Here is a 12,809-nt window from a genome sequence, read left to right as displayed (position 1 = left end):
ATATTTTTTCTAACAAAAAGTTTGATAGCCCTATGGCTGGCCACTTTATAAGCAGACAATCTTGCATGTAAAAATTGAAAATCTCTGTGAAGGGCTGGGTGGGGTGGCTCACACCTGTAATCCCAGCACTTTGGGAGGCTGAGGCGGGCAGATCACTTGAGGTCAGGAGTTCAAGACCAGCCTGGCCAACATGGTGAAACCCCATCTCTACAAAAAATACAAAACTTAGCGGGGCAGAGGTGGCACAGCGCCTGTAATCCCCCCTACTCAGGAGGCTGAGCCAGGAGAATCGCTTGAGCCTGGGAGGTAGAGGTTGCAGTGAGCCAAGTTTGCACCACTGCACCCCAGCCCGGGCGACAGAGTGAGACTCAATCTCAAAATAAAATAAAATAAAAATCTCGGTGAAGAGAAATTTGGCCATGTGATCAAAATGTAAAATGCCCCTACCTTTGACCCAATAAGTCCATGTCAAAAAACGTACCCTTCAAGTATATTCTTACATATGCAAAGTAAAATATGATACAGTTATTCACAGCAGTGTGGTTATTTTGGAAAAATATACTTGAAATAATTAATGTCCATCCATGGATTACTAGCTCAATATATTGTCATATATCGATCCAATGAAGTCATATTCAAGCATAAAAAATGAGGAAGCTCTTTGCATATTGATATGGAACAATCATCAGATATATTAATAAGTAAAAAACAAAAGGCAAAATAAGCTATCACTAGAGTGAGAAGAAAAAAGAACACACACACACTTTCAATGGTCCCCTCTGAAGTGGGGGTCTGGGGGCCTGAGAGAGAGGAGAAAGAGAGCAGAAGAGAGCCCTACTTTTCATCCCGTGCCCTTCTGGACCTTAGAATTTATACTCTGTGAGTTTATTATAAACCCAAAGAAAACTCATCAATATCACTTTTAATTTTTGCACAACTTCCCATCAATCGGATATACCAATAAGTACTTAGCATTTCCCTAATGCTTTTGGAAATATTACTGTGATAAATATCTTTTATATAAATCATTGTTAAAATTACTCACAGTGGAGGCCAGGCGCAGTGGCTCATGCCTATAATCCCAGCATTTTGGGAGGCTGAGGTGGGTGGATCATTTGAGGTCAGGAGTTCAAGACCAGCCTGGCCAACATGGGGAAACCCTGCCTCTCCTAAAAATACAAAAATTAGCTAGGTGTGGTGGTGGGTGCCTGTAATCCCAGCTACTTGGGAGTCTGAGGCAGGAGAATCGCTTGAACCTGGGAGGCGGAAGTTGCAGCGAGCTGAGATCACGCCACTGTCCTGCAGCCTGGGTGACAGAGTGAGACTACATCTCAAAAAAAAAAAAAAAAAAAAAAAAGAAATTACTCATAGTGGAATTACAGGTTAAATAATATAAATATTTTTAAGGTTCTTGAAATATATTACCAAATAGTTTTCCACAAAAGTTGTTTCAGTCTGTACTCTCAGTAGTGTACAATGGTGTCCCTGCCTTTTCAGAAACATTGGATAACATCATTCATAATCCTTGTTATATGATCATGGAAACCTTCTAGTGCTTTAAATTTGCATGGTTTATCACTACTTGATCAGGTTTTTCATATGCATGTTTTTTCAGGCTATGCCATCTTTTGGGAATTGTCCTTGTCCTTTGTCCATTTATCTCTAGAAGTTTTGTTAGTTTTTTTTTCTTTTTTAAAGCCAATCAAATTTAGTAGTGGGGGACTGTACATCAACTTTAGTGACAATAATGTTAATAAGTTCTGATAATCCACTACCATCGGACCAGTCAAAAGTCTTGTTGCTTTTTTTTTTAACCAATTTGTCATTTTTGTTGCAAACATGTCTTGCTCTGTATTTCACGACCTAGCACGCTATCTAGCACATCATAGGTGCTGAATAAACATTGATTTAACTGAATTAAATTAATTTGTATTTAATTAGATTTTGCGGGGCCCAGTTTTCATGTTTATACAACCCTATGTATTGACGCCCTCTGTCATTTTTTCCATTGCTTCTTTTGCTTAAAATCCCTTCCCCATCCAGGATCAGTGCAACACAGATGTGCCTTGGAAGAACCTCGGAGCAGTCCAACCTATCTCGTAGTTACAAGGACTTGCTGACTTCAAAAAGTAAGAAATCATCCCACCCAACCTGTACTCATTACCTACCGCTGCAAAATACGTTACTTCAAAAATTGCAGCTTACAACAAGAAACATGTATTATCGCCCACAGTTTCTCAGGGCTAGGGATTTTAGAACTGTGCGAGTCTGGCTCAGGGTAACTCATGAAGTGGTAGGCAGGCTGTCAGTGGGGCTGCAGTAGGCCCGAGCCCCACCAGGAACTGGAGAATCTGCTTCGAGCTAATTCCTGTGGTTGTCTGCAGCTGCTTGCTGGCTGTTTGCCTGAGGTAAACGTCATAGTGGCATGGGCTTTGTCATAAAACTGCTCACAACATGGCAACCTGCCTTCCCCAGAGCAAGGGATCTGAGAGAGAAAGCAGCTCAGGCAGAGGCCATGTTATCTTTATAAACTAATCTCGGAGCCCTATTTCAGGCCATGTCACCAACAAGTGGCAGGAGTTCCTACCTAACCCAGACCCCAACCCTGGGTCTGAATGGAGATTCCCATGCAACTCAGATCTGTGAGTCACTGCTGTGTCTCCTCTCTGCCCATCAGTGGCCACCCACGCACAGCATTAACACTGCTAGCTGAAGTCCAGGTTTTGCTTTGGGGAGGAACCCATACTCTTGTCAGAATGCCCTGATACAGTGAACTAGCCATGCCACTTAGAAATTCCATGGCAGGAATGCAGTGGAGTGCCATGGAGCGCAGTTGCAATGATCTCGGCTCACTGTAATCTCCACTTCCCAGGTTCAAGCAATTCTCCTGCCTTAGCCTGGAACTACAGGTGCATGCCACTACGCCCAGCTAATTTTTGTATTTTTAGTAGAGACAGGGTTTCACCATGTTGGTCAGGCTGGTCTCCCTGAGTTACGTTTTTATGGATATGTTGTTATACATATTCCAAAATTATTTTAGATCCCTAAAATTCTCATATGCCTTGGTATGTTATCATGTAATTATGGTAATTGTTTTAAATTATTATAGGCACAGAAATAACCAAATTTATTTGTGAACTGTGTGTTTAACTGTGACCATTTCAAGTCATTTCCACAGTTAAGTGCTTAGATCCAATGCATTTTCTAAAAGCTCTTTGCAAGCAAGTAAAATCCTAAAGTGTGTCTTCAAAGAGATTCATGGAAAGGATGGAATTGACCTTGACAAGCACTCTTGAATACAGGTTTCCGGTAACTTAGGATCATATTATTTGGACTGCATAAGAAGTCTCAGAACTCTAATGAAGAGACTGCCTGGTTTATGAAACTGGTAATACAAGCAGGATAAAAACTAAATGAATATCAAGAAAATAATTTGGCATATGTTCATGCCAAATTAGCCAGAACTGAAATTGTTTATATATGCAATTTGAATGAACACTTACGGTCCAAATCATATTACCTATGATAGCCCATTTAATAAATAGTGCTATGCACCTGAATTAGAGAAACAAAATTGGTATTTTGGAGGATACAGGCCAGGTATGATGGCTCATGCCTGTATCCTACTGCTTTGGGAGGTCAAGATGGGAGGATCACTGAAGGCCAGGCAGAGCAACATAGTGAGACCTCAGCTATACAAAATATTTTTAAATTTTTAAAAAGAGGATATAAATTCAGTGTTAAGCATGGACTCATGGAGAGCCTAGATGGCCACCTGGTCTTCCCTGAGTCCTTAAAGCTTCCATTATTAAAAGCTCTGCAATCTACGGATCATTATGGAAGGGCTAAAAATAATCCAAATAATGAGTATGCGTGTGTGTGTGTGTGGTGACTGTCCTAAATCGCTAAAATGGTTTATGACCAATATTTGGTTTGTTACATCCATCCCATAATCCTGGGAAGACAATCAAAACTTCAGGTACATTTCTGCTACCTGAGGGGCTAAACATTTACAGAGGGATTTCATTGAATTGCCATTTTCAGAGCACGTTTTCTGGTTCTTTTCTGCTTTCCCATGCAAGAAGGCTGATGCTATAACAGTAGCTAAAGGGTTATTGGGAAATCTCTCTCCCCCATGGGGCATGTCCAGAGAAATCACCAGTGACAAAGGTACTTGTTTCACTGGACAAGCTGCAAAACAGCTAGATGAAGTATTACAGATATAAAAGCACTATACAGGCCAGGCATGGTGGCTCACGCCTGTAAATCCCAGCACTTTGGGAGGCCGAGGCGGGAGGATCACTTGAGGTCAGGTGTTTGAGACCAGCCTGGCCAACATGGTGAAACTCCCTCTCTACTAAAATACAAAAATTAGCAGGGCATGGTGGTGTGCAACTGTAATCCCAGCTACTTGGGAGGCCGAGGCAGGAGAATTGCTTGAACCTGGGAGGTGGCGGTTGCAGTGAGCCAAGATTGTACCACCACACTCCAACTAGGGTGACAGAGAGATTCTATCTCCAAAAAATAAATAAATGAATAAAATAAAAGCAGTATACAAAGCTGATTGAATCAACTGGTCAAAGATATTGCAGATTGATTACAGTCAGATCCATTTCCAATGGAAAACAGAAGTTGATCCTTTATGAAATAATCACTGGAACGCCTATGCTCCTAATAATAGAAACTTATGTTTCTTCAGCTCCTAAACTCTGATAAATGCTATGAGGCTTTAATGCATTTTGCCAAAATGTATTTTTACTATGTAAAGGAAGCTTTTCATGTAAAGGAACCTTTTCATGATCCGTCAACTGAGGACAATCAAACGCTTTATGAGCTAGAACCTGGACACTGGGTCTTCTGGAAACCATCAGAGAAAGACTTCCCTTTCCAAACACACTGCAGCCAAACTTCAGGACCTCAAACCTTAGATCTGTAATCTCACAACTTAGAAGGGACTTCAGACTCTTACTACTGTACACCCAATGAAAATCTTAAGGTAAAGCTAACTAGGTAAATTTCTCCCCAGAGACAGATGGCATCCTAGATGTGGATAGCCTTCCCAAGATCACAGATCAAGACTTCTCTGCCATCATATGACTCTTAGCTATTAACTTTTTTCTTGCTTATGCCTCTATGATGGAAAAAGGGTCTTGTGCACCCCATGGGGTATACTTTTGTGGAAGAATTTGCAGCCGACTTTATACATGGGCAACTTTATGCCTTGATGGATAGAAGACAAAGGGCCAATGTGAACTAGGAATGTTAATGGTATATTTGTTGTCCCATCATCAGTCAGAAATACAACATTGGTCCACTCTCTTAACTTACATCATAGGTTAAAGAGGACATTGTCAGGAGGCCTTCCCCATTCTGTATGGGCATTATTCACTAGGTCCCTTTTTCCATGGCTTGGAGTAAATGTAAATGAGGCCATGATTTAAAATGTATCATTTATAATAGGCTCTATAGCAAATGCTACTGAAAAGGCTATGTTTACACAAAAGACTTCTTTAAATTATCTCTCTAAAGTTGTACTAGGCCAGAAGCAGTGGCTCACGCCTGTAATCCAAACACTTTGGGAGGCTGAGGTGGGAAGATCCCTTGAACCCAGGAGTACCAGACCAGCCCAGACAACATAGCAAGACCTCATCTCTACTAAAAACAATAATAAAAAAAAAACTTAGCCTGACATGGGGGCACGTGCCTGTATTCCCAACACTTTGGTAGGCTGAGGCAGGAGGATGTCTTGAGCCCAGGAGATTGAGGCTGCAATAAACTTATGACTGGGCCACTACCCTCCAGCTTGGGCTACAGAGCAAGATCCTGTCTCAAAAATAAAGTAAGTTGTACTAGATCTCTAGTAGTCTAGTGGTTAGGAAAAAAATTGAGTTGTACTAGATAACACAATTGCTCTAGACTACCTACCGGCTGAACAGGGAAGAATCTGTGCAGTTGATAACACTTCTTGTTGCACATGGATGAATACATCAGGCATTATAGAGACTCAGTTGCAGAGGATTAACAAACAGGTTGCTTGGTTAAAATGAGTGGACTCTTCATTTGGCTCATTCTTTGATCTATTTGATTTTACTTGGCTTGGTTCATGGGGCCCCTGGTTAAGGAGCTTACCCCAAATTATTGGTATTATTCTCCTGATAGTCATAATAGTAGTCTCCCTGCTGTGCTGTATTCTCTCAAAAGTTTTCAATGTTTGCATGTAGCCATTCACAGAATGTCAAATGGCCTTTGACTGGAATGAGAAAATATTCAAAAAAATAAATGTGACCATCAGAACACTGTAACCTATAAATGATATGCTGAGATTGGAAACCCAAAACGTAACTGGGAGTGGCACTAAATGCCCTATGTTTTAGTCACACTGTCACCTAAGTGAGAACCTGACCAAAAGGGGGGAATTGTAAACAAAATTATAGGAGGCCATTGTTTGGGACTGAGCTCGTGCACTATGTCCTAAGAGACCAGACCAAACCAAAATGAAGTAACTCATGCTAAATGCGACATAATACAACTGAAACTTTAAAGGAGGCAGATATATCCCACAACAGATCAGGGGGTTTTGTTGTTTTGGCTCCTGAAAACAGGAGATTCCAACATAAGAAGTCTCATCTGCTCTCTAACCTTTACAAAACAGTAAACCACTTTTGTAAGGTGGGAACAGTAATCCTTGTACCCACCTTACAAAGCCCACTGTTTTCACTATTTCCCAGTGGGATTTGAGACCAAATAAATACATATACAATGCTGACAGAGTGACACCAATGCCTAAAGTTTTGATCAACATCTCAATTTTGAGAAATGTCAGTTTTAAGAGGTTGACCACAAGAGGGTAATTGGAAATTGTTTAGGCTAACACTGCCTCCATACTTAAGTTTGACCTAAGTTTCTCCATACATGAGTTGTAACCTAACTGGATGTGTAAACAGACTACAACCTACTCTTGCAACAAGTACGTGAGTTTCAATCACAGCAGCCATGCATCAAGCAGTTACAGGCAGCCAACTGTTCAAATCGTTTCAAATAGGCAAATGTCAGCTGCAACCAATCTAGCTGTTTCTGTACCTCTCTTCCATTTTGTTACATCCTTTTCCTTTTTCTGCCCATCAATTGTCTCTGACCATGCAGCAGCACTGGAGTTGCTCTGAACCTATTCTGGACCTGGTGGGATTGCCCACTTCAAGAATTGTTCTTTGCTCAATTAAACTCTGTTAAGTTTGTCTAAAAAGTTTTTCTTTTAACACATATAATCCATATACTGCAAGCAGGTTAAGTCACTGTTCCCAAAATAAACTATGTTCCTACTTTCATTCCTTTGTGTATGCAGCTAGGTCTACCTAGGTCAAGAATGCTCTTGACCTTCATTCTCTGCTGTCAAAATCTAACTGATGTTATAATACATTGAATTTTGTTTTTTGTTTTTTTTTTGAGATGGAGTCTCTCTTTGTCATCCAGGCTGGAGTGCGGTGGATGCGATCTTGGCTCACTGCAACCTCTGTCTCCTGGGTTCAAGTGATTCTCCTGCCTCAGCCTCCCGAATAGTTGGGATTACAGGCGCCTGCCACCATGCCCAGCTAATTTTTGTATTTTTAGTAGAGACGGGGTTTCACCAGTTGGCCAGGCTGGTCTCAAACTCCTGACCTCAGGTGATCCGTCCGCCTTGGCCTCCCAAAGTGCTCGGATAATAGGCGTAAGCCACCGCGCCCAGCAATACACTGAATTTTTTAAAAACCTGTGAGTCTACACTGATACAAGAAAGCTTTCCTTTGAGAGAAGAATGCAGCCATTAAATGGAGAAAATAAGTATAAAATCACCATTTTATAACTCCCAATGTTAAAACTACTTCAGGAAAGATCGAATATATGCTATATCATTCAGTGAAATGTGTTTGGGGAACAAGATATTCACAAATCCCAAAGTATTACCCAAAAGAATACTTATTACAAAAGAAAAAAATGTATCTTGTCACATGTGTCCCTACCAAAAATGTTTATCTTAATTCTGAATCTCTAATCAAATTCAAAATGCGATATTGTGTAGGACAACTAGTGGACTCCTCAAAAAATTCAGTCACAGAAAACACGACGACGACGAATGGGGTATTCAAAGATCTGTACTTAAAGAGACTAAAACACACAAAGTAAATGTCATAGGTAAATGTGGCTTTAACTCTGGTTTTAAAAAGACAACCATTATAAGATTCTAGGAAGCCGGGCGCAGTGGTGCCAGGGGCAGTAGCACATGCCTGTAGTCCCAACTACTCAGAGGGAGGTGGATGAATTGCTTTATCCAGGAGTTTGAGACTTAGCAAGACACAATCTCAAAAAAAAAAATAAAAGCTTGGGATACAATTAGGGAAATGTTAATATGAAGTGCATATTGCTGAATTAATTTTCTTAGGTATAATAATGGTATTGTGGTTATTTAGAAGAATGTTTTTACTCTTGGGAAACAAAGACTGAATTTTTTTTTTAAGATGGGGGGTCTTGGCCGGGAACGGTGGCTCATGCTTGTAATCCCAGCCCCTCGGGAGGCCGAGGCAGGCAGATCACGAGGTCAGGAAATCGAGACCATCCTAGCTAACACAGTGAAACCCTGTCTCTAATAAAAATACAAAAAAATTAGCCGGGCGAGGTGGCGGGTGCCTGTAGTCCCAGCTACTCGGGAGGCTGAGGCCAAACTTGCAGCAAGCAGAGATCGTGCCACTGCACTCCAGCCTGGGTGACAGAGCAAGACTGTCTTTTATCTTGAGACTATAGTCTCAAAAAAAAAGAAGATAAAAAGATAAAGAAAAAAAAAAGGTTGGGGAGGGGGTCTCATTTTGTCACCCAGGCTAGAGTACAAGAGAATGAATTTTTTTTTTTAAGACGGAGTTTCGCTCTTTCCCTCAGGCAGTGGTATGCTCACTGCAACCTCCTCGCCGGGTTCAAGCAATTCTCCTGCCTCAGCCTCCCAAGTAGCTGGGATTATAGGCACCCGCCATCACACCCGGCTAATTTTTGTATTTTTAGTAGAGATGGGGTTTTGCCATGTTGGTCAGGCTGGTCTCAAATTCCTGACCTGATGTGATCCACATGCCTCGATCTCCCAAAGTGCTAAGATTACAGGCATGAGCCACCACACCCAGCCAAGACTGAAATTTCTGAGATGAAGTGTCAAGATGTCTGTAACTTACTCTCAAATGATTCACAAGAAAAATAATAAAAGAAAATGCACCAAAATATTAACAAGTGGTGTATATTGATGAAGGGTAAATGGATATTAATTGTACTATTCTTTCAATTTTTCTTTAGGTCTGAGTATTTTCATAGTCAGTCAAAAGTCTGGCAGCCTTGTAACTCTTGCCAAAAGTCAACTCCTCCATAAATCCCTTCCTAGTTCTATCATTAAACATAGATCTTTTAATCCAAATGGCACTTTGTAGTGGTTACTCCATCTTATTTGTATTTCTATGTAGCAATTATACAGTATTTACAAGTCACGATGAAATGGTCTTTCGTTCTCCCTCCTCCTCCTTACTCCTAGGTTAGGTAAGTTGCTGATGGAGTCCTTTTGTCTCTTATTCATCTTTGAATCCTTTTTAAGTGTTCATCTCACAGGTAATGCTCAATTAATAGCTGAACTAAGTACTACTTTAGATATGCTTACCTTAATATTCTTGCAATCATAGATTATAGAGCTGATCCGCTATACTCTAAAAGAGACTTTCAGGAGAGCAAAAAAGACAAGACCTTATAGTTAACAGTTTTTAAAAAAACAAGTCTGAAAGCCATAAAACTTCATATTTCAAAGGTCAAGAGCCTTCTCAAATGTTCACCACCCCCAGTTATAAGATAAATGCACACAGACACAATTTTGTAACAGTCACTTGGTTGCCACATAGAAGGACCATTTGGCAGTGTATTTAGGCCTGCCTGGTAAAAACAGCCAGGTGCCTATGAGGTCTTCTACGTCATTAGTCTCTTAAGTACTTAGTAAAAAGCAGTATTTGAATCTCATGGTTCGTTGCTGTAACAGAAAGGGCTGGATTCTATAGCGCAGCAAAGGCACCGGGGAAAGGACTATGCAGTTTTAGGGGAGATCTTGAAGTCTTCCAGCACAACTTTTTTTAAGAGTCAAAAGTCTCACTCTGTCACCTAGGCTGGAATGCAGTGGTGTGATCATAGCTCACTGCAACCTGTTTCAAACTCCTGGGCTCAAGTGATCCTCCCAAAGTGCTGAGATTACAGGAGTAAACCACTGCACCTGGGCTATCATATTTTTTAAAAATATCACATCGAGGCCAGGCGCAGTGGCTCACATCTGTAATCCCAGCACTTTGGGAGGCTGAGGCAAGTGGTTCATCTGAGGTCAGGAGTTCGAAACCAGCCTGACCAATATGGTGAAACCCTGTCTCTACTAAAAATACAAAACTTAGCCAGGTATGGTGGTGCACACCTATAATCACAGCTAATCAGGAGGCTGAGGTAGGAGAATCGCTTGAACCCAGGAGGTGGAGGTTGCAATGAGCCAAGATCGCGCCATTGCACTCCAGCCTGGGTGACAAAAAGCGAAACTCCGTCTCAAAAAAAAAAAAAAAAAAAAATCACATCAGACCGGACCAGTAGTTAACATTTGGAATTTGATTTATAATAGACAAACATGGTTATCTTCATTTGAGAAGTTTATTGAGCATTTCGTGCCAGGAGTGGGCTAGGAGATATAGTCAACAAACAATACATATTCCCAGTAAAAAATTAATTCCAATCCATTAGCCACTCAAAAGTATTTTTCTCCAAAGTAGTAATCACCACTGACACTAGGTATAAAATGCTCCAACAGGCCAGGCACGCTGGCTCACCCTTGTAATCCCAGCACTTTGGGAGGCCCGTGGATCACCTGAGGTTGGGAGTTTGAGACCAGCCTGACCAACATGGAGAAACCCCATCTCTACTAAAAATACAAAATTAGCCAGGCGTGGTGGTGCATGCCTGTAATCCCAGCTACTCGGGAGCCTGAGGCAGGAGAATCGTTTGAACCCAGGAGGCGGTGGTGGTGGCGAGTCAAGATCGTGCCGCTGCACTCCAGCCTGGGAAACAACAGTGAAACTCTCCAAAACAAACAGAAAAACAAAACAAAACAAAAAACACCTTGAAATGTGCTGAACCTTCCAACTAAAAGTAACTTCCTTATTCCAGAAAAGGCAAATCAGACCCAGAAGTTATTTCTCGAGTAGACAGCTAGAAAGCAAGAGTCAAGATCAGAAATGACCAATTGCTATCGAGTTCAGTGTTCCTCTAAGTACTGAAAAGGACTTACGAGTACTTTAAGAACTCTCCCTTTCCTACCAAAGATATTGGAGCCCATATATGTAAATATATTTTGACTTACCAGAGACAGAGTGATGGATAAAAATGAAGTTTCAGTATAGCAAATCTCCATCAACAAAATTAAATGGCAATGGAGGGGGAACCCTAGGAAAAATATTTTAGAACATGACCATGCATGACCCCTACAGACAAAAGCCTTTATAAATCCGTCTGGCCAATATGGTGAAACCCTGTCTCTACTAAAAATACAAAAATTAGCAGTGCATGCTGGTGGGCGCCTGTAGTTCCAGCTTCTCGAGAGGCTGAGGCAGGAGAATCACTTGAACCTGGGAGGCACAGGTTGCAGTGAGCCAAGATTGGGCCACTGCACTCCAGCCTGGGTGACAGAGAGAGACTCCATCTCAAAATAAATTAAAAAAAAAAAAAAGTTAACACAGTAAGAATGAGCAAAGGCTATGAAAAATTAAAAGTAAATAATCAATCAGTAGGCCGGGCGTGATGGCTCACACCTGTAACCCCAATACTTTGGAAGGCCAAGGTGGGCACATCACGAAGTCAGGAGCTCAAGAGCAGCCTGGCCAACATGGTGAAACCATCTCTACTAAAAATACAAAAAATTAGCCGGGTGTATTGGCATGCGCCTGTAATCCTAGAGACTCCAGAGTCTGAGGCAGGAGAATCACTTGAACCCGGGAGGTGGAAGTTGCAGTAAGCTGAGATCACGCTGCTGAGATCGCACCACTGCTCTCCAGCCTAGACGACAGAGCGAGACTCTCTCAAAAAAATAAATATATAAATCAGTTTAAAAAAAAAAAGCAGTACGGATGAGCCAAGGTTATGAAAAGTTAGTAATAGAATAAATAAAGTAGCTGTTAAAATATTAAAAGATGGTCGGGCGTGGTAGTTCACACCTGTAAATCCCAGCACTTTGGGAGACCAAGGCAGGAGGATCACTTGAGCCCAAGAGTTCATCATCAGCCAACATGGCAAGACCCTCTCTCTACAAAAAATAGAAAAATAGGCTGGGTATGGTGGTATGTGCCTGTAACCCCAGCTACTCAGGAGGCTGAGGTGGAAGAATCGATTGAACCCAGGTGGCAGAAGCTGCAGTGAGCTGAGATCGCACCACTGTACTTCAGCCTGGGTGAGGGATGGAGACCCTGTCTCAAAACAAATAAGAGACACTGACAAGTTTTCATATTCCTATGCATTCTATCTTCTCAGCTTTTGTTCCCAGCAGATTTTTTCATTTCCCTGAGAATTTTAACTGTCGTATTATTTTCCTGCCTACAGTACCTCTTTATGCAGGTACATCCTCTGGGCAGAGAAGCCAGCTATGCTCTTCGGTATTGTCAGCCTGCCACATACATCAAGTTTAGGAATTTTTCTTCAACACAAAGCATTCTAGAAACTTACAAAGAGCAGCTAGGTGCGGTGGCTCACACTTGTAATCCCAGCACTGTGGGAGGGCAAGGCAGGTGGAT

The sequence above is a fragment of the Piliocolobus tephrosceles genome, chromosome 18 (genome assembly GCF_002776525.5).
Source record: "Piliocolobus tephrosceles isolate RC106 chromosome 18, ASM277652v3, whole genome shotgun sequence".
In the NCBI taxonomy this organism is placed as follows: Eukaryota; Metazoa; Chordata; class Mammalia; order Primates; family Cercopithecidae; genus Piliocolobus; species Piliocolobus tephrosceles.
This window is presented reverse-complemented; position numbering follows the sequence as displayed.